At 52.0% G+C, this 22570-nt stretch overlaps 1 protein-coding gene and 1 long non-coding RNA gene across 3 annotated transcripts in view; one reads left to right on the top strand and one right to left on the bottom strand.

The window, feature by feature from the left end:
• The window catches only part of SMAD3 (SMAD family member 3), a 116684-nt gene that overhangs the window by 72352 nt on the left and 21762 nt on the right, over positions 1-22570 (bottom strand). The gene's annotated exons all lie outside the window — the stretch shown is intronic.
• On the top strand, positions 21640-22325 carry LOC116590741. The gene is made up of 2 exons (XR_004285718.1): positions 21640-21856; positions 22076-22325. It is a non-coding gene; the product is annotated as an uncharacterized LOC116590741 (long non-coding RNA).

Here is a 22570-nt window from a genome sequence, read left to right as displayed (position 1 = left end):
CAAAGGGCGGGGGTGCCTGAGTGGCTCAGTCAGTTAAGCATCTGATTCTTGACTTTGGCTCAGGTCATGATTTCAGGATCCTTGAATGGAGCCCTGTGGTGGGCTCTGTGCTCAGCAGGTAATCTGCTCTCTCTCTCTCTCTCTCTCCCTGCCCCCTCCCCCACTGATGTGCACATGTATGCACTAAAATAAATAAATAAATAAATAAATAAATAAATAAATCTTTTAAAAAAATGGGCAAAGGCTTATCTCAAGTACTTATCTCAAGAAGGTACATGATGGCCCATAAGAACATGAAGAGATGCTCAGTATCATAAACCACTGGGGAAATACCAATCAAGACCACAATGAGATACTACTTCACACCCCAGAGGGAAGCTAAAATAAAAGAGACAGACAATAACAGGTGTTGGGGAAATCAGGTCCCCTCATAAATTGTTGGCGGGATCGTAATATGGCATGGCCGCCTTAGAGGAGAATTTGGCGTGTCTCAAAGAGTTAAAGTTATAAAAAGATGCAGCAATTCACACTTAGATACCTACTATGTATCTAATGAGAACATGAAACCACACAAAAAATTTATAAAGAAATGTTCACAGCAGCATTAGTCATAATAGGCAAAACATACAGACGACCCAAATGTCCATTCACTGGAGAAGCCAATGGAGACACAAAATAGGGTACATCCAGACTGAGGAATATTATTTGGCCATGAAAATGAACCAAGTACCAACACGGGCTACAACATGAACTTTGAAAACATCATGGCACGCGAGGGAAGACAGTCAGCAAAGACCACATATCACAGGACTCCAGTTACAAGAAATGTCTGTGCAAGGCAAATCCACAGAGGCAGAAAGTAGACTAGGTTTCCAGAGCCAGGGGAGGGACACAGGGAGTGTGGTTACTGACAGGTATGAAGTCTCTGGGTGATGAACATATTCTAAAATTAAATCATAGTGACGGTTACAGAGCTCTCTTAATACACTAAAACCAATGAACTGTACCTCTTGAAAGTATATTTTATGGTATGTCAATCATTTGTTAAAAAGGTTGTCATTTGGGGCGCCTGGGTGGCTCAGTGGGTTAAGCCTCTGCCTTCGGCTTGGGTCATGGTCTCAGGGTCCTGGGATCAAGCCCCACATCAAGCTTTCTGCTCAGGAGGGAGCCTGCTTCTCCCTCTGCCTCTGCCTGCCACTCTGTCTGCCTGTGCTTGCTCTCGCTTCTCTCTCTATGACAAATAAATAAATAAAATCTTAAAAAAAAAAAAAAAAGGCTGATCATGTAGAGCTCACAATTATGGAATTATTTAACTAGGCTTGCATGACTGTCGTTTACCTTCCCTTATGGACCACGGCAGCTCGGGGGAAGGGACAGCCCATTCGGGTGTCTACACCACTGATGCTCAATGAACCGTAGGTAGAAGGGCTGAAGTCATAATAAACACAGTCCTTTCCCTCTCTCACTCCTTTCAAGGCTCAGCACGACACGGTGAGGTAAACACGGTCGCCCCTGGAAAGGACCAGCCAGAGGTACTGTTAGCACCCTATCTGATCCCCCCCAACCCATCTCATTGTGTTTATATACACACACTTCTGTTTTACCAAACCCACCAACCTGTAAATCCACATCTCTCCTGCTGTAGGCTGGGGTCATGGGGGACCTAGCCAGGCATTTCCTTGCCCTCCCTCTCCTGGTGGAGTGTTCCATAGCTCCTCGCACACCCCTTGATCTGAGCCCTTAGACCTCTACATATTTATCAGTCTTACCCCCCAGCTAGTGTAGAACTCCAAGGGCAGAGACAGGATCTTTATCCCTCTGCCCCCAAGATCTTACAGATAGACACCCAAGCAATGGATGAGATCATGAATCCATTCACTCACTGCTGACCTAGACGAGTTCCCAAAATACATGGCAGCACCATCCCCTAAAGAAATGTGCTGATTTCAGGCCAAGAGTCCCCCCAAAAAATAAAAAATAAAAATAAAAAAATCAACCTCCTTGCGGGCCTCTCTTTCCTGCATGGCCCTTGCTGGAGGGTCGGGGTTCTGTTATTCTGAGAAGCCCTGGATGGGTTTCCCCGCTCCATCCAGCCCGAGAGCTGTGGCATCTTGCTCTCCGGGGACACGAGGGGGTTGGGAACTGGGCCGGGGCGGGGTAGAGCCGGCTTCGCTTCGCATGCTCATGGGGCAGACTGCAACCCAGCTTCCGGTGGGGCCACGGCCTGCTGACATCACCGGGAGGCCGGCAGCACACGGGGTCATGTGAAGTTCAGCTCCGGGGCTTTCGCAGGTCATTAGTTTTTACTCATCCCCCGTCCATGAAGCGTGTTTCTCCCCCTCTCGCTTTCCTTTCTCTGTATGCGTGTGTGTTTTAATTATTCGATGGCTCTTGGCTTGCTTCCCTAAACCCCAAATTAACAGTTCTCCCGGCTACTGAGAAACTAGGCATTCCATCCACTGGAAAGCAGTCGAAGAGGCCAGGGAGAATTCCAGCTCCGTGCGTGACCCTTGGGGACGCGGTCCGTACCCGATCAGAGAGCATGAAGAGCAGAAAACTCTCCGCAGCCACATGGCCACTCCGGCCTTCCACCCATTCCACAGATGACAATCACGAGGCCCAGAGCAGCACAGCGACTTACACAAGGTCACTCGGCCTGGGTCAGAGCAAAATGACTCAGTCTTTCAAGACTGCCCCTGCAAAGCCTGTGTCAGCTCAGGCCAGCACTCCCCCACAAAAAGTATTCCCCACACAAAGATTTTTACAGTGGAAATGGTGTCTTACAAATTAACAAGCCATGGGCATGTACTCATCACCAAGCACTAGAAATGCCAAAGTTCCTATTCATCCCATGCATTCATTTGCAAAGAATGTATTAAGTGACAGCACTATCAGGCACCATGCTAGGCTCAGAGGACAAGAAGGTAAATAAGGTCTGGTCCTTCTGGTATCGAGGAGAAACCAGTGGTGAGACACAGACCAGCCCATGGAAAATAAATCCATCTCAAACGAGGCTTGATTCATGTAACATTCATTAAGGAATAGCACTTTGTTCTTTATAATTTCATCCTTACCTCTGGGTCAGTGAGATCTCTAGATTTCCACTCCTTTAATCTCTTCCCAAGTGAAAATGAAACACAACTGTCTATTTTCAGTACATTAAGTCATAAACCACAGGGCCTACACTGGACCCAAAGCTCAGTTTAGAACCACTACAGTCCAGAGAACAGAACTCACACAAGGCAGAGACCACCCCCCTTACTGCTATGGGGTCCAGAGGTGCGCCATGCATTGTGGGACCTGGGAGCTGGCACCCCGCCAGCCTCTGACCCAGACACCAGCCCCCAGAGCTCTTATTCTCAAGAGGTTCACTGTCTAAGATGGAGAAGAAAGACCCATAAATAGAGGACTTCTTGCCATATCATGGTGCCCGCTAAGAACTAAGTTTGCTCCAGTGACGGTGGGACATTCTGGGCTCAGCATGAAGCAAAGCACGATGTAAAAAATAGCTTGCGGCAGGACAGAGGCACAGGAGACAGGACAGGATTGTCAGAGTGGAAATTCTTGGCCACGTGGGGTAAAGAGGGAACATTCTGGACGCCGGCGATTTTCAAAGAGCCCTCCTACAATGCTGTACTTGAAATCACTGGCTCCGCAGACCGCGCTAGTGTTCACGGGGATCCTGATGGTTCGCATCCAGCATGGAGGCTACCAGCATCTTCAGCGGCCAGGTGGGACAGCTCCTTACCAGAGCCGCGGAGGGCAAGTCTGGGGGAGAGGGGAGAGACACGAGGCAGAGATCCCAGGGGACGCACAACGTCATCCCCGAGGCTCCCTGAGCTGGGGATGGATTCTAGGCAGGGAGGTGCCAGGGCAAGAAAGAGGACCTCAGGCACATGGGGAGAGCGGATCCAAAGGCGTGGGAGGGGAGGCTCAGTCATCCAGGTGAGCAGGGATTCTCAGTACCAGATGTCTGTGTCGCGGAAGCCTCATGCCCCAGATAATCCTCCCTCCCCAAAACTAAACTAAGCCAAGCTCACCCACTCATGTTCAACGACTGCTGTCTTCTTTGCACCCGAAGCTCATCCTTCCTGCCTCCATTCTCAGGCCACATCCACAAGGGGTGGTGGGCAGGCTGGGGGCGGTGGGGGACAGACACGGCGTGGGACCCACGACTGTGGGGCGGGGGTGGGGGCAGAGGTTCTAGGGAGTTCCTGTCCGCGCCATAACCACAGCAATGATCGGACTGTGCACACCGACGTGACCTTGACAAGGGTGGGAGGGGCCGGGGAAACCTGCTCTCCTCCGAGGCACGATTTTCAGCCTTTTGGGGCTTTGTGGGCCTCCGCCTGCCAAGGACCACAAACTGCCCCAGCTGAGGAGAAGAATGGGGTGACTAGACCCCCTCCTCTCCTCTGGTACCCTGGAAAGCAAAAAACTGATAAGTCTCACGCAGGACAGAAGGACAGGTGGCTGGAAGGGAGTGACCAGTGTGAGAGGTGGGGAGAGATCTGGACTCAGGGGCTCTGAAGAGCCACGCCCCTCTGCTTGCATCAAGCTCTCCCTCTCCCGGTCTCCTGCCACGTTCATGGCCACGGTGCCTGAAGTTCCCACTATTTGTCATTCCTCTGGCATCCAAGGCCGACTGACTACACCAAATGCTTCGTTCACGCATGAGTCAGTAAAATCTATTTCTTTTAAAACCATGTAGTAAACATGAACTGAGGGCCTGCCCATGCCAGGTCCTGGGATGGGCCTCAGGTAGGGGAGGAAGATGACTAAGGCCAGAGGAGTAGACACGGAAGCCATCTGTGCAGACTGAGCCTTTCGAACCTGCCTAGGGAGACCGGCCTCTACTTGGGCTCTCTGGATGTTCCCGAAGAATCTTAAACCACTGGGGAATGATACGTTTTGATGCCATCATTTTGCATCCCCTGGGGTTTAAACACTGGTCATTAGCACCTTTAACACCTAAGTGTGAATTAGGCAATCATACGAAGTGTCACCTTGCAGAAGACGGAGACAGGGGGATGGATAGGTTTTGATGCCAAAGGAGTGATGCCAGGAGACATCAGTGCTCTGCGGCCACCCAGTGGGCACTGGAGAGTAGGGGACAGGCCCTAAGAGAACCAAGGTGCCAGGGCCACGGCAGCTCAAACAAGTGGACTCTCCTCTACATACCATGCTGCAAATATTTACCCAGCTCCTCAGTCCTGGGCCCCAGGGCATGGTGGAGAACAAAGGAGATGGTCCCTGCCCTTGAGGGGCAGACAGACAGTAAACAAATAACCACACAGACTTAGAACTACAAGCTGGGGTAAGGGCTATGAAGGAAAAGAACAGGAAGTATATCAGGGGATAGAATTTAAACAGAGGGGGAAATAGCGAGGGTTCTCTTAGGAGGGGAGAGTTAAGCTAAGACCTGACTCACATTAGCCACAAACTGTGGGGAAGAGCGTTAGGGGCAAACTATGGGGAAGAAGGAACAGCACGTGCAAAGGTCCTGAGGAAGGAAATGTAAAGGCCTGAGTGGGGAGGGAGAAGAGCCAAGCTGGGTGCGGGGGAGGGGGGCCTGACAGGCAGGTAAAGCCAGATCACAGCCTCATCAAGGATTCAGACCCTTACCCTCAAGGCAGCAGGAGCCCTGATTTTAGTGCATGTGCCAGATGATAGGACACACGTTCTACAGAGATCTCTCTGTAGAGATCCTGCTAGCCGAGAGCAGGATTCAGGTAGAGAGACCCATTAGGAGGAATGCCAGGCCAGAGATACCCTGATTTGGAGGAGGCGGCCCCCGTCAAGATCGGGGAGCAGATGGGTGGAGATATTCTGGAGGCAGAACCAACAGGGCTCGGTGATGGACGGGATGGCGAGCAGGAAGGGATGACCTCCCCAGGTGTGGCTCGGGCAACACGGTGGATGGCAGTCATTTCACAGAAAGAGGGGAGACTGGAGGAGGCTGGGCAGACGGCAGGGAGGAGGAGGGTCGATTGACACTTAGATGTGGGACGTGCTCGAGCAAGGCCTGGAGAGGTGGCCCAGCAGAGCAGGCCAACAGCGGCATTCACAGGCCCTCCATGCAGAGATGGGTCACTGGGGGGTTGTAAATCCTGTGGGATCTCCAGCCAGGCCATCCCAGGAAGGGAATTTCTTGGCACCTGAGCCCAGAGGAGACACATTCTTGTTTTTCCCTCCTGTGTGCTGTCAGAGAAAGGCTTTCCCTTTTCTGGAAACGTCAAAAAGGCAGCACAGGAACCTCCTTCAGCTGCTAGGGTGACTAATATTTATCACTGGTATATACAGTAGCCATTCTTCAAGGCCGTGAAATTCAGCCACAGGGGCCCTGCCCAGGCTCAGCCATGCCTCGGCATTCCACAAGGCTGAATAACACCCCTCACTTCCCAAAAAGGCTCTGCTTTACCTTATATCCCCGAGGCTTCTCAGCACCCTGGCCTCACGGCCTCTGGGTCAAGGTCCGGGCCATCCACTGGGGTGTGGGGGTACACCATGCCCTCACCCAGCCCGCCCCTCCAGCCCAAGTTCCCACTGCAGGACAGAGGAGATGCTTGCCTCCCTGGACACAGCAGGGGAAGCACAGGGAGTGCAGGAACCTCCAAAGCCCCTAGGCCAGCCCTTTTGTTTTCAGAGGAGCAAACAGGAGCAAAGAAACCAAGCTGATTTGGCCAAGGTCAAGCAGCAGGGTCCAGACAGGAACTGCAGGCCAGAGCTCGCGCGCGCGTGCTCCCTCTCTCTAGGGTCCTGGCCATAGGAGCAAAGCGCGTGCTCCCTCTCTCTAGGGTCCTGGCCATAGGAGCAAAGGCAGCCGGGCTGGATCGGCTGAGATGGTATGTGGGCAGCTTGCCAGCGAAACCCCTGGGGGCGAGCAGCAAGCAGATCGGGATAAACGGCCACTGGGACATCCTGCGAGATGAAACTCTCAAACAAGATCGCTCGTGGGACGCCCCACCGTCTGTCCTCCCCCAGTAGCTCTCAAAGGAGAGGCAGACAGCAGTGCTAAACAGGAAGAAGAATCAGGGCTTGGGAGACAGACCAGAGTCTCCTGGGAACACGGAGGTGGCGGCGGGGGGGGGGGGGCGGGGCAGGCTCCTTCTAGGAGGCTGCTTTCCGCAAGATCCCAGCTCTGAACAGAAACTGTTTCATTCAGACAACACAGTGGATGAATTTATCTACACCCAAGGTCTCTGCGAAGGGAGGCCCACAGAGGAAGTCCTTTCTCGTGTGACAATGACCATCGAGGAAACAAGATAACAAGCTAGCACGGAATACAGGGATCCCGTGTCAGCTCTGTCATTTGCGCCAAGCCTCCAGCCAAGGTTACCTGCCCGCAGCACCTGCCAGCACCGAGGGGGCTGATAGGAAATCCCATGGAGAAAGGGCCCTGCCCACGGTCAGTGTGAATTTGTGTCCCTGAGTATGTGCAGAACAACGCCAAGTCCCCATAAAGGGAGTCTCTGCTCCTTCCCCATCCCAGATACTCCGGGATTCAGGAATACGGGAGGGTGACCACAAAACACAGAAGGACAGGACGGAGACAACAGTGGTCCTTTCTTCCCAGAAGTTCCGTCTTCCAGAATACCTATCATTGATAGGTATTTAACCCACAACGTCATGTATACATGGACCATCTCTGGAGAACTGGCAGCCACGTGCTCACTGAGCACACTGCACACCCAGGCACCGTGCCGTGTGGGGGTTATAGAAGTTGAAGAATACCCAGGCCCTGCCCAGCCCAAGATGCGAGCTGGCAAAATGGGGTGGGGTAGGGGGGCACAGTGGTGAAAATCCTGAAGTCCTGCCTTATCTATTTTCCTGCCTTTGAACACTCCCACCACCAAACCAGCAGAGGCTGGTCTGGGATCTGTTACACATACTGTGCAGCTCCCTCCCTTCTTCCAGATTTCCTGCCTCCACTTCTGGGCCGTCATTCCAACCACCCTTAAATGTCAACACCTCTGCAAAGGGGTGACGAAAATTCTGCCACCTTACATGGTGCAAATAGCCTCTCCCATTAGTCCAAGCGAGTGTTCATGGGGATCTAGCAATAAGCGAGTCCCAGGAAAAGAAAGAGGTCCAGCGTGATCCCTCGAGGGAACATTAAAGCTGCAAGGGCTGACCCAGAAACAGTAACATTGGAGGGAAGCCCTCCTGATTGTTATGGCTGAGTTCCAGCCACGCGGGAGAGGGAAGCCCACCCCGCTGCCCCATCTGCCACACAGCATCAAGACCACCAGTGTCAGAGCTGGAAAGGGTAGTCAAGCCAAGGAAACTGAGGCCCAAGGATGGTGAGAGGATCTCAAGGGTCTTGGACTCCAGGTCAGCAGCATACACCGGCTCTCCACCTGCCCTCCAAGCCCCGCAATGGACCCGGCATTCATGTCAAGGCCACATGTTATTGACAACCTACAAGACCATTACTAACTCACGTCTGCACAGCGCTCTGTGCTTTTCCAAGACTCTCTCCTGATCCTCGTGGTAGCCTTTGACCTAGGTCAGGTAGGTCTTACTATCCTCACTCTGGAGGATAGAGGTAAGTGCCAAGGAGGCTGTGCACCGTGTCTGACACCACACAGAACAGGGAGAGAAGTGTCTAGGCCTTGCGGGATCTTATCTACCACACTTCTGTAAGCTGGAGGGCTGGGGGTGGGGTAATAAAAAACAAGACTAAGACACAGTTCCTTTCCAGGGATGTTAGCCCTCACACCTGGACAGATGAATGACACAGGTGCAAGTTCCCCTCATGGACAGGCCACGTCCAAAAATATTTATGGAGCATGTACTCCGTGCCAGACCCAGGAATTGATTCAGGAGACCATTTAGATAAAAGGGAGGTGGTCACGGTGAGCTGGGATGGATAGTCAAGGAAGTGTAACAAGGGAGGCAGGGCTCACTCCCGGTTTTAAAGACAGAAAGGTACAGAGAAGTCTGGGAATGCATCCCAGGAAACATACGGGTGAGCCAAAGCAAGGCAGTGGGTGGGGATACAGCAGGCTGGGGAGGAGCTGTGAGGAGGCTCATCTGGAAGGAACAGAGGCCCACAGAGAAGGCAAATCCACAGAGCAGTCGGCTCTGGAGGACCTGAGGTACCAGACCTAGGGGACTGCAGAACCTCCCTACGGGGGGCTGGTGATGCGTTCTTCCCAGACCATCCAAGACAGCCGCCTACTATGGTCCCACCAGGACCACGGAGTCCAGAATTCCAGCTGTTTCACAGAACAGAACCTCTAGAACCTTGATGCCGTCACACACAGCCCACACCTGTGTAAAACACACACACACACACACACACACACACACACACAAGCCAGCCGGGGCTGGCCAGAGACAAGCACCTCAGGCAAAGACCCCATTCCTGTAGATCAGGAAAGAGCTGAACATTCACAAATCCATTTGTGCCCCAGACCATGTGGGTGGAAGGCATACTTTCAAAAGGGCCACATTTCACACATTTTAAGTGGTTTTCACACATTTCTGTGCAAGCGCATGACTGCTCTGTGTGTGTGAGCATAACACATTTCAAAAGGGGAAAAAACAGTGGGTAAATCTGACTCATCGTACTCCCCTGGCTTTCTCCTCTCTCAGAACACATACACATCCTCCCCCCCACCACACACATGCACACAGAGCATCTCCCCGGTGCTTCAGTCTGAACAGCACAGTGGGCCTGGGGGCCCAAAGGCTTCATCGGGTCAACTGCACGCCCTTTCAGCGTGTGGCCTTCCAGGTGACCCATGAAAAACACAATTACACTGTGAACTTGGGGAGGCAGGGACTGGGTTTTCCCCACAAGGCCTTCGAGCAGGGACCTCTCAGCCGAGCGGCCCACAACGGAGGCTCCCCCAAAAAGGGCCACAAATGCCACCCCCTCCCCACCCACAGTTGTAGACCAGCGTGCCCATCAGTTCAGTTCTTTCTTTCAGCCCCTCCCACCTCTCGGTCTCCTTCAGTCACCCCAGGAAGAGCCTCGGCAGCTCCCAACAGCCCGGGAACGTCCATCCGCTCCTTGGGCGCTCCCCCGGACTCCGCGACGTGGGAGGGGACCGGGAGAGTCCTCAGCCTACTTCGCAAAGGTCACGTCGCTAAGAGGGACACCGGATCTGCGTCTGGTCGTTGTTTGTCCCTGGATCCTACCGAGAGAAAAACTAGACTTCCAAGACTCTGAAACGTTATTCACCATGTCTTCGGGATTAGATCCACGCTGAATTCAACTACTGTTCAGTCTCGTAAATGGCAACGCTATCGTCACCATCATCACCATCGCTATGTGGCCAGGACAGTATGCCAGAGCTTGACTTAAGAGAGAAGGCAGACCTAGCCACTACACAACCAGAAAGGGGAGGGGACCCCTTGCTACATTTGAAACCTTCTCTGACATCCAAGCATTTAAACAGCTCATTGACTTCCATACATAAATATTACTATAAGCTACAGTTTCATTTACCCTGTGCTGGGGCCAAGAGGGGTTGAAAGCAGAGCAAGCACAAATTAGGTACTGGAAAGTTTCTTATTTCCTGTAGCGTCAGATGTTCACAGTCAAAAAGAGAAGAAGAAGCAGCGTCATGTGCTAAGTCCCCCATCGAACACCGCATGTATGTATTTACACATAATTGGTTCTTTTTGCTAAATGTTGCATGAGTAGCACAAGTGGAATTGTTCCAGACACACGCTTGGGGACACAGCCCAGGCCTTTGGCTATTTCCACTGAGCAGCCCCAGGGTCTCCTGACAGCTGAGCTAACACAGGTGCCGTCCCACCAGCTCGGGACGGGTTCCCCAGGTACTCAAGGAAATCACAAAACACCAGCTGAAGAGAGCTGAAGCTCTGCAGCCCAGAATGTACCCAGGGATGACAGGGAGTACCCACTTTCCCACTGTAATTTTCCTAATGGAAAGCGAGAAGCTAGAATCCAAATCCTGACTCTGGTACCTTGCTCTGTGCACCCTTGCGCAAGGGACTAGTCCTTTCTGGGTCTCCGGTTCCTCATAAAGGTGGATCCTGAATAAGAAAGCCCCAAGCTTATTTCAGCTTCAGTGTCCGCAAAAATGACCCCTTCCCTTTCTCTTGCATTCCATGCAGGTCTAGGAGAACCCAAGTTTTGAGAGGGACGCCATGAGAGGAATACACTTTTAAAAACTATATATTGTACGTAAATGCACATAGCAAAAATAAGCTGTCTTAAGGTGCACAATTCTATGGCATTCAGTTCAGGCAGAATGTTTGCAGCCTTTGCATCTATTCAGTCCCGGAACACTTTCATCACCCCAAAAGGAGACCCTGTACCCATGAAACAGGCAATCCTCATTTCCCCTTGCTAGACTCCTGGCAGCCATTAATCTGCTTTCTAGCTCTGTGGCTTTGCATATCCTGGGTATTTCACATCAATGGCATCCTAGGATATGCAGTCTTATGGGCCTGGCTTCTCTCCCTCAGCATCACATTTCCAAGGTCCAAATCTGGGCCGTGCCACGTACTTCATTTCTTGGCTGAAAAATATTTCATTGTATAGAGGAACATGCCTTTAATGGCTAAGTCATCTGCAAACTTCAGTACTACGAATGAGTCGTAGTAATTAAGTAAGATCACCCACGTAAGGCTGTGGGAACACGGTGAGTGCCCAATGGGCTGGGGTTTCATGTTTATCATCACTGTCATCCCTAACAACTCCTCCTCATGCGTCTGGCTGGTGGTGGGATGCCACATCTCACTGGGGAATCCGTGGTCTGGATGCCCCCTGAGGCTACCCCCAGGTCCCAACATCGCGGGGGTACGTGGATCAGAACATCCTGCACCCATCAGCTGTTCCCCCAGTGCTCCCACCTGTGGAACCCCTTCTGAGACCAGAGAGGTAGGCAGCAACCATTGTCAGCTAACAGAACAGTGGGACTCCTCTTTTAAGCAATCTTGCAATGCGAACTCAACCAAAATAGAGCAGTGCTGGAGAGATAGTGTAATTCTTCATTTTTCAAAATGACCCACAACAGGATTCCTTGAAATGGTTTTCCTGTCACGCTTAAGACATAATTCAATTTACACCATCAATGTTTCCATAATATACCTTCTCCATAAAACAGTACGTGGCTGTTAGAGGAGTTTGGGGTCCCATCCTGGAGGGCAGTAGCGGTTGACAGACAGCGGGAACTAATGTTTTCTCCCTCCGCTCACACATAATTAGCATGTTCCATCAGGAGACAGAAGTCATGAGTCCTTATTTCACCTTCCAGCCCTGAGACCTGGAATGAGAACAGCCACTTTGGGGTGCTGGTTTACTCTTGGGGAACACACCAAGGTGCACCCACGTTCCCTGAGTCCAGTGGAAGAATCCAAAACGCCCCAGCGATGTGAGTGATCGTGCTTCACAGAATTCACTCCAGGACTCCATCTGTATTTGCGAAGCATGTCAAAACACCGACCGATCTTCGTGGGTAGCTTGAACTCCTTCTACACGGGTCCCCTCACAAACTGAGATGATCTCCCCTCTCAGGGAGGCCCTCCCCCATCTCTATTCGGGTCTCCCAGCTCAGGTGCCACTAGGATGTGGGGGCCCCGAATGCCCACTTCCACCTGCCTTCCGGGGACCGTGGAGACCTCCGCAACCAAAGAAATCCTCCCCAAGTCCTCTGTGGCCAGTTCTCTCCCAACTCCCAAAGCTTGTTTTCTTTAATTAGCTCACTGTGGCAGGAGAAAAACGCGGCCCCACCCTCGAAATGAGCAGATCTGGGCCTCAAATGTACTCTGCGGTTTGCCTCGGTGCTGCCAAGCTCTTAGCCAGGGAGTAACAAGCTACCGGGGCTCGGGAGGCAGGGGGTGGCAAGAAACCCCTGCCATGGTAAGATGGGCCTTTCTCTTCCCAACATCTGACATTTGTCGACCACAAGGCTGGGCTGCACCCCTTCCTGAGTCCCTGAAGCCCGCCATTGTGGTTCCAGAGAGGGGACAGTTCCAAATGCTGTGGGGTTTCTTGCTCTCTCTCCCTCCCCATCCCTTCTTCCTTGTTTTATAACCTGCCTCATGAGGCAGCTCATGCTTCATCCAAGTCTGTTCCACTCAGCTCACGGGAGGAAGAACTGAAGGCCAGACAAGGCAACTGCCTCTTCGTCTCTCGTGACAATAGTGAGCAAGATTTCAATAAACATGGAAGATACACTGGAGAACTCTTCCTAACACAGCACCTCAAACTGAACCTTAGGAAAGACTGCTTTACATCTCCCCTCCATGGGGCCTCATGCTGTAGGGCAGGCAGACCCATCATGGCTGCATTTTACAGATGAAGCAAGTGAGGCTTGGTGGGGAAGGGACCGCCGCTGATTACAAGACAAAGGGTGAGAAGACAAAGAACCCAGACCTCCAAAGTTCAAACATTGTCATTTTCCCCTCATTCCAGTAACTTCCAGTTCCCCTCATTCCAGGAATACACAGTCTGAAGAGCTGCTTAGAAGTCTGAGGCAAAGGTTCCACAGGCATTTGTACTCATAGACTCTCTGAGGTTAGACGCAGAAGGCTGGGGTCCCCAGATGCTACTACTTTGGTCCTAGCACCTCTAGGGATTTTTCTTCCTCCTTCAATGTCCTGACCATTTTAACCATTTATTCAACATTATGTACCAGACACAATGTTAACTTCCTTCCCTGTACTCAATACTCTATGAGTAGTTACCATTAACCCCATTTTACAAACGGGGAAACCAAGGCTCCCAAAACCTGCCTAAGATGCAAGAACTACTTAAGTGAAAACAAGAGGTGACCCAAGAATGGGCCTCCAAGAGGCTCACATTTTTGGTGTGAGCTACATTACAGCAGAAAAACTGAGGATCACCTGATAAGGAAACATCCAGGAAGAAATTCCTTGCCCAAGGAGACCAAGCCAGCGCTGGATTCAACCAGGGGCCTCTCTCAGCTCATTGTTGGCTCAAGCCTCGAAACAGCTCAAAAATTCACAAGAGTGAATGCACAGTGGACCCCAAAACACGTCCTATAAGACTGTGTGGAGCCTCTGGCATTCCTGAAGTCTATCAACAGACCCATCAACCCCTGGAACAGCCTAGAAACCTCAGAGAGAGCAAGTGTCAAGGCTCACTCATCTATATGTTGTTTCTTGGCCCTGAGACCCAGAAGACAGTATGAGGAGGCCCAGGATCTAGCAAAAGGCCTGTGTGTACAAGACCAGCTTGAGACCTCCAGCCCTGGGATGCCAGCCAGCAAGGGCTCCGTAATTGGTGGGCCCCCAGGCAAAATGAAAATGTGGAGCTCTCCGGGCAGCAAGCAGGAAGAAAGTAACATTAACAGTATTAAAGCAGAGAACTTTTTCCTTTCCTTCCACAGCCTCTGTCCTGACTTGTTATGGTGGTTTTTTATTTGCTACTTAATAGCATTCTAAGAAAAGTGAAAGTTTTGAATTATTAGCATGTATTTTATCCCTCTTGTTTAGGTTACGCAATGCAGCTTTCAATACAAACACAAGAGCATTTCGCGCATACGTGAAATCCCTGAAATTACACAATTTGTACTTCGCAGCTTGGACAAATATACACACTGAGACTTCCCCAGAATCATTAGCCAGACGGCCCAAAACTCACTCAGCTGTTCTTACTCCACTTTTTGGTATGTGCGCATCCTACCAAGCCTCTAGCCTCTGCATCCTGAGGGAGGAAGGGTTGAAAGGAAAAGGCACTAGCGGCTAACTTGGCTTTCCCTCTCCTACGTCATCATTTTCGGCAGGAGCGGTTGGCTGATAGGGCGCATAACACAAGTCAAGGCGGAAGAGAGGATTTCTTGGTCGTTAATGTTTCTTAGAATGGCAGGGCCTTCTTTCTCAAGTTCTGGTTCAAATGGAAAGTGGCAGGGCTTTCTGTCCTGTTAGGGCAGAAAGGAACACTGTGCCTGCCTATCTCTTCTACTTAGGCATACCCTCCACTGACTCCCCGGACATTGCTTACAAAAGTCTCGCTCAAAGAAAATCGAGAATTTCAAGATACTGACAGCAAACGCTGGCCAGAGCACGGGGCCCTCCTGAGTGCGGGGCTGTGTGTGATGGTGCACGCCCAGTGCCCATGAAGCTGGCCTTGATACCAGCCACTCCCGTGTCAAGGACAGGCTCAAGACACGCTCCCACGCCTGTCCTTTCCTTTGCTGGCTGGTCCAAAGCCAAATTAGCTCAAGTCCCCATACCCAGAGGCCCTGCGTCCCAGAAATGTCGGTTCAGAGATTCAATACTGAAACATAAAAGTGGTCTGGGTTAAAATGCTTACCCACTTCAGCACCTGATGGGCTAGGGGACTTCACAGGCATTTTTTTCGCCTTACTGGGGCTGCCATACCGTGGGACTGTTCCTTTGTCCACACAGTACAGTTGGCTGGGTGAGCAATCCGCCACCTTTTTATGTGGTCAACACCAAGGAAAGGGAAGAAGGGACCATTTACCAGCTCTTAGCAAGGTGACAAACACTGAGCTGAGCTTTGTACACGCATTTTAACTCAATCTTGTAACAACCCTAAGAGACAGACATCATTATCCTCATTTTATTGCTAGAGAAACGGAGGCTCAAAGAAGTAATGTGACTTGCCCAAGACCTGCCCATCCAGTCAGCTCAAGCTGACTTTTCAGGACTTATCACCACCCCGCTGAGGTTCCTTGTGATAGTGTGATTTATAATAAGAAATATACATTTGGTCTTGGTCCACTGTACCTGGCACATAACTCCTAAAATCCTTGCAATTTCCTAGAGGAGAGCCTTAAGGGCATCTTTTGTTTTGTTACAATTCCTGAAATAGCTCCAGAGCAATGAAGGTGAAAAGAGTCTCTTTTGTTATTCATAACAAGCCCTTTCCAACACAGCTGGGTTTCTGTAAGCGAGGGGACTTCTGGAAAGTCCCTAAGGATGGACAGCTGGCTACTAGGGAAACCAACCGTGTGATTAGAAGGCTGGAACCTTCGGTCACAGTTCCCCACCTCTGCTCCCACCTCTGGGAACAGGAGAGGGGCTGAAGATTGAGTTCAATCACTGATGGCCAACGACTTAATTAATCATGTTCACACAACGAGGTCACCACAAAACCCCCAAAGGATGGGGTTCAGGGAACTTCTGGGTTGGGAAGCCCAGGGAGATGCCAGGAGAGCTGGGCTTCCAGACAACATGAAGGGTCAGAGCCCCTTCTTCCCTTTCTTATCCCGTGCTTCTCTTCCATCTGGCTGTTCCTGACTCGTATCCTACAAACCGGTAAAAGGTTTTCCTGAGTTCTGTGAGCCACTCTAGCAGATTAACTGAGCCCTGGGAGGGGGTGGTGGGAACCCCTGATCCATAGCCCAGGGGTCAGAGCAGATGTCAACCTGGATTTGGGAGTGGGCATCTGCGGTGGGATGGGGGCAGGGGTGTGGTCTTGTGGGACCGAGCCCTTACCCCGTGGCATCTGACGCTGTCTCCAGGTAGAGAGTGTCAGAATTCAGTTACACTGGAGGGAGGACATTCCGCTAGTATCCAAAGCATCTGAGAATCGCTCTGTGTGGGGGAAATCGTGTGTGCATACACACACATGCGTGATATACACACACACAGCAGCCAGAAGCATCACAAGGAAAATATACCGTGGGAGACTAGAGGAGACACACAGCAGAGTTTTCTAAACACCCCCTCCCCAAATGCAGCCCTGCCAGCTGCTGAGAGGCTTGGGGAGCTGGCTTAGAACTCAAGTGCATTTAAATCCAGCAGAGGAAAGCAAAAAAGAAGACAAAAAACTTGCTGGCATATAAATAAAGAATTAAGGCAAAGGCTTCTTTTGAGACACCTGTTAAGTGATGTGGCCACATTCTTCCCTAGCTTGGTGCAGCCCAGTACGCGTCCCTAAGTGCCTATAAAGCCGATCTCGGGTAATTATGATCCTCGACTCGTCTCTGGCTGCACTGGCAATAACGTATACTTACTGAGCTAACAGCTCAGGTCCTGCCTCCACCACAGTCATTGAGTCATTAAGACCTGCCCGGGCAGACCCCGGAGTTCCATGTTACCACGCCCCACCCGGCCCTGCCACAGCCTTCTCCTCAGGGTGGCAATTTTGAGCGGAGCTTGAACAAGAAGATTGTTTTGTGCTGAGTCGACCTTAGAAGGCAGCCGGGGAAGCGCCCTCCGCCCTGCCCGGATGGGATGATGGCACCTGCTCGCCCCCACATGCAGGCCTCGTCGAAGCGACTGGCAATCTCCTCCCAGGGGCTTCACTCCCCCATTTGAGGTCACTTCTAGGTGCGGTCCACACAGTAGGATCGTGGTTGTTGGCTGGAGGGTGGGGCACATCTTCTGCCCTGCCCAAGGCTCTGGCTGATTTTTCTGGGTCCTTCCCCTCAAGGACCCACCATGCCGGCCACTCACTGTCCTGACTGCTCCCCGCCTCCCAGGGCCTCCCGCAGAATGAGCAGGAAACCAGCTGGAAAAGTGCCGGCCATGCCTGGCTCAACAAGGGTCATGAGTGTCATGCAAAGAGCCCTGGACCAGAAACCACACGATCTGGGCTCAGATTCCTTGCCTGTTTAACCTCAGGTAAACCACTGGAGGTCTCTGAGCCTCAGTCCCTCAGCCATTAAGTGAGGAAGGCACCAGAGTCTGCGGCGGGATGGCGGCTGGTCCTCCTCCTGTTGGTCCACGAAGTTTCTCTCAGGTCCTGCCAGAGGCAGGAAGACGGGAAGGACTGGCTGTCGTTGCTTCTCCCGACCAGCTCCCATCAGCTTGTCTAGTCCACCCACACACAGGACCTGGGGGCCCAGCGGATCACCACCGGTCAGCAGGAACTATTACCCTGTTCCTCTTTCCCGGCTCAGCAGGAGCGACTCTGTGGACGGCTCTGAGGCAGAGTGGGCCTCTGTCTGTCCCCTCAGGGGTTCGCTCACATCCTTCCTCTTCAGCTGGCTGAGCCTGGTTACTTCTCATAAGACTCCCTACTTGGTCGGGTTGTGGGAGGAGTTTGAGAGAAAGACGTGTGGAAGACCCTGGTCCAGTGCTTCCCCACAGGTCGTGACAGGACAAGGCGGGGTCCCGGATACCTGCCCTCGCTGACAAACTCAGATTTAGTACTTCCCACATCGGGACTAAAACACGAGACCTACAAGGGTGGCAAGGCCGGCTCTGGCAGAGATGTGGACCCTGAAGGCTTTCCGCTCATGGGGCCCACTAAGATTCAAGGCAGAAGTCACGTCCATCGACCCACCTGATCTTCACCAGGGCTATCCAGGGAGACAAGGCAGAGGTTTTACAGGTAAAGAAAGTAGAGCTCAGCAAGGTTAAGTGGGTTGCCCAGGAACACACAGCCAGCACAGGCAGCCAGGGTTCCTTCCACTCCACCAAGTGGCTAGACAAGAGGGACAAGAAGGGGTAAGCACAGGGGCAGGTTAGAACCCTAATAAAAGCAAGGCGGGGCAGGGAAGCTTGACTCCTAACATGCAAGGCTCCGTCCAAGATTCCTACAGACCTGAAGCTCGCTCGTCAGCTTCCTAAGCGCTCAGCATTGACTTTCAGACCACACACTTCAAGGGCTGGTACCAAGGCCCATTTTCTGCCCTTGCCATACTTCCTCGGCAAAGCTCCAGAAGACCCCCATATAGGGACCATTGTGCCCATGATTTCATTTAATCCTCACACTACCGCCATGGTTTGATATTTTTAGCCGTTGAACGAAAGAGGAAAGAGGAACCACAAGGTTAAAGGCAAGGGTGAAGCGTGACCCCAGAAGCATACCGCGCTGGAGTCTTGCACCTTTGCCCTACACCACACTGCTCTGGATAAAGAGGCCTGACCGCCAGCACCCTCGGCATCCCGTCCCCCTCTTCAGTGAAGTGCGGCATCACCCATAACTGTTTCTCAAACTAGAAGGGGCCTCGGCAGCCCCACCCCCACCCCAGAGGGCTTTTAAAGCACAGATTGTAGGGCCTACCTACAGGGTTTCTGAGTCAGGAGGTCTGGGGTGGGGCCTGAGACTCTGCATTTCTAGCAAGTTCCCTGGTGGTGCTGAGCCTCCTGGTGGGTCCACACTTCGAGAGTCGTGGAATTATCATTATTTTAAGCACTCCCCCAACAGCTGGGGAATGGGCAGGCTAAGCATGGTACTTTCACTTGAGTTAACATGCAGAAGTATGGAGACCATGGGAAAACACAGAAATGCGTGATGGTATTAAATTAGGAAAGAAGCTTGCACCCCAGGCTGGTCTGGACCCCGTCTGCCTTCTGATCCACTCCTCATCCTCTCATGTTCTGCTCTGTATCCCCCAGAGCTGAAGCCTGACTTTCTAGGCTGCACCTCAGGAGCATCTGGTGGGGTCTGGACAGCAGCAGACACTCAGGGGGCTGGAGGGTGGCAGGAGGGGAAAAGCCAGGACATTTCTCCCCTCCCCCCCTACCTTGGGTGGGCAGGTAGAGAGGCAGCTGCGTCCACTCTAGGTAGGCTGCCGGTAACCCTGACCCTGGGCTTTGGGAACACAACCTTCTCCCTTTGTCCCTCCAACCTAAAGGGGGCAGTGGCTTCCTGCCACAAAGCTCTGGGTCACCTCGCCTTCCCATATTTGGCTCTCAGCTCCTTTATGACCCGTATAACCAAGACCCCAGATTAACTTCCCTCTGTGTTAAGTACTGGATGGAATTCCTGCTTTCCTGGTTTGACGGACTGATGCACTGATGACAGCCACATAAAAACACACATCCAGATGGGCAACTCTAGAAAACATGTAAAAATAAGAGATTCCCCCACAACATGTTAGAAGAGTGTTGGCTATCTATTAATAATCTGTAAAGCTGGTATAAGAAAACCAAGCGGGTCTTTATGAGAGAAAAGTAGGGGAGTCATACATCCGTGTCAACAAATCTAAGGAACCAGTCCCTGGACTTTCATTTCTATACACACCTGACTTTGGAGAAACCATGGCCACAGCCACAATGATGCCAGTAGTTCCCCTGAAAGTACTGGTGGTTACCTGGGGGGTGAGTGACTCACTGGTTGAAGAGGTCACGTCGTAGTGCCACAGCGCTGGAACCCTGGCCTCCCCGGCAGGGCAGATCGCTGGGCAACACCCCAAACCACCTTCAGGCCTTGTTACCATGGAGAGAGCTCCCACCCCAGGCCAGGCTCAGGCCTCGAACCGCCTGGGAAATCCCTTCAGAGGGGACAGGGTCCCAGAGACTGGGGGACAGGAATCACACATAAGGATGTGGAAAAACTGGGAGGACTCTGCTCAGCCCCCGTCCACCAAGCAGCATGGTGGACATGTGCATGTACTTGCAAAGCTGGGGAGTGGGGGGGGGGTGTCTCATTTTTACACTATTCTGGGGTTTCCTCTCCCAAGAGGGTGACAGAAGTCTAAAGAAACAGACTCTGTGAAACCAGATGGTAATGATATAAGAAATCCTGGATTCCTGCATTGGAACCAACAGTCTCCCTCATGGAGCTCAAGACAGAACCCTACAGCAGATAATCCAGTGCTCAAGCAGGGAAGGAGGGTCTTAACCTTGGACAAAGCACAGTTTGGTGGTCTGTTGGTAATATTTTAGCCGAGCGGCACCGCACAGAATGGACCGGCGGCTTACCACTAGGATGGGCTACTTCTAACCCCAAGCCAAAGAGGACTGAAAGCACTAGAGAAACAGGGGTGGGGAATGCAGAAGGGGAAAGCATGGAGGCTCTTTAAAAGAAACCTAAGTCTCCTTTCCAAGACCCTGAGTGGACCATCACAGCAGCTGAACCTCACTTACCCTCAGGCACACTTAGAAAATTGGGATTCAACTGACGACGGTTCAGGTCAGACAAGCGTATGTGTTAGCGCCCTGCCCTGATCTCCCATCCATGCTCCTCTCCCCAAGACACTGACATCAGAGGCCTCACACATTCTTTCATGGGTGTTAATGGACTTTACCTTGTAAGACAACTAACTACTCAGGGAAATCTGTGAGGCGGTGAACAAATAGACACAACCCCAAGTTCATGAAAAGCCCAAGCAAATGAACAAAACACCCAGGCCTGGGATCAAGAAACCTGGTCTTAACTAACTTCAGCTTTGCTGCTAATTCACCACAATCTTGGGCAACCCATCACACCATTCAGGGGCGCGGATTCCCCCTCTGTCAACGACAGGGTTGGACTACAGGGCCTGTCAAGTTGCTCCTGACTAGGAGAGTAACTGTTCTAAGACCCATACTGTGGCAGGGACTCACACTTCCAAACGACATACTGAGGATCCCTAAGTTGGGGTTCAGAGTATTGAAGTCACTGTCCAGGAGCGCACGGCTACTACGCAGCAGAGCTGGAGTTTCCAACAAACCTGTCAGACTCCAGACTCCTCGATCTTCCTACGACAGCAGGAGAGGCGCCATGACCCAAACCGCCATATTCCCAGACATGCCCTTTGAAGTTCATCTCTTGAATCGGAATGCCCCGCCCTGAGCAGGGTGAACCCCAATGTAACCCATCACCACGCCCTCAGGGGGCCCTTCACTTGACCTGGGTGTAGCTCTTCCTCACACGTTGGTCTAGGCTTCCACGTGGGGCAGGGCGTGCACAAGCAGGCCCTCTGAGAGAGGCTCACGCTCAGGAACCAGGAGACCAGAAGAGCCAAGCCTACTGCCTCCAATCACTAGTTACACCACCCACGGCTTCACTGGACTCTCGCTTCCCCCTCCAGGGCATTCAGCCAGCTCCACCCACTTACCACTGGGCTGCTTGCTGACTGGCTGGTGTCCTGGGCCAAGTTGCTCAGGGCTTCTGGCCCTCCATTGGCTCATCTAGACTTGCATCTATTTCCAGGGACTGTCACAGAGGTGAAATGAATTCATATACGTGAAGGTGCTTTGTACATGGCAAAACACTGTACATAGGGTAGGTCATGGTGGCAGTGTCCCCTTCCCTGTGACAGCAGCTGGAAAAGAATCCATTATCCTCACATTTATTTCTGAGGCCACACAGTGTAGTCAAAGAACCCCACAGATAAAGGACTAGAGGAAGAGCCTCAGTCCCTGCTTCTGCATTCCCCAGTGAATTGTCCCTGGTCACCGAGAAAATAGAGGTAAGACCTCCTCTGCCCTGTCCCCATCCAAGGTGGTCTCAAGACAGAACAATGGGCAGTTGCTCTGCGGGCTCTAGAAGCATGCCAGTCATTCTCCCACCAGGAGGCTGGACGTGAAGGAGGTCACAGAAGAAAATGTGGCTTGTTTTCCTGCTGTTCACCAACCCTAAGAGGCTTCAAGGCAAAAGGAGAATTTGTGGAAAGCAGCAGCCATGATCATAGCCTGGCTTCTTCAGAACCAACAGCCCAAAGCAGCCCTCCTCCCCCACCCACACCCCAATTTTTTAAAAAAAAGCCCACTTTGTAAAAGAAAGCTGTTGGGTGTGCTCACACCCATGGGGGTCTCCTGGGAACCGAGAGTCAGGGGCTGAGGGTCTCTGGGGGAAAGTCCCCCCGCCCCAGCTTCCCTGGGCCCTCTCTGTCCAGAGCAAGGGACCCTAACAAAGGGATGAGATCAGGCGGGCCACACCACACACTCCCAAGTTGCAGACTCTGCTGGCACAAACGGCTTCCCTCCTGGCCCCAGA

The sequence above is a fragment of the Mustela erminea genome, chromosome 5 (assembly GCF_009829155.1).
Source record: "Mustela erminea isolate mMusErm1 chromosome 5, mMusErm1.Pri, whole genome shotgun sequence".
Lineage (NCBI taxonomy): Eukaryota > Metazoa > Chordata > Mammalia > Carnivora > Mustelidae > Mustela > Mustela erminea.
The sequence above is the reverse complement of the archived record's forward strand: the minus strand, read 5'-3'. Positions and strand labels throughout refer to the sequence as shown.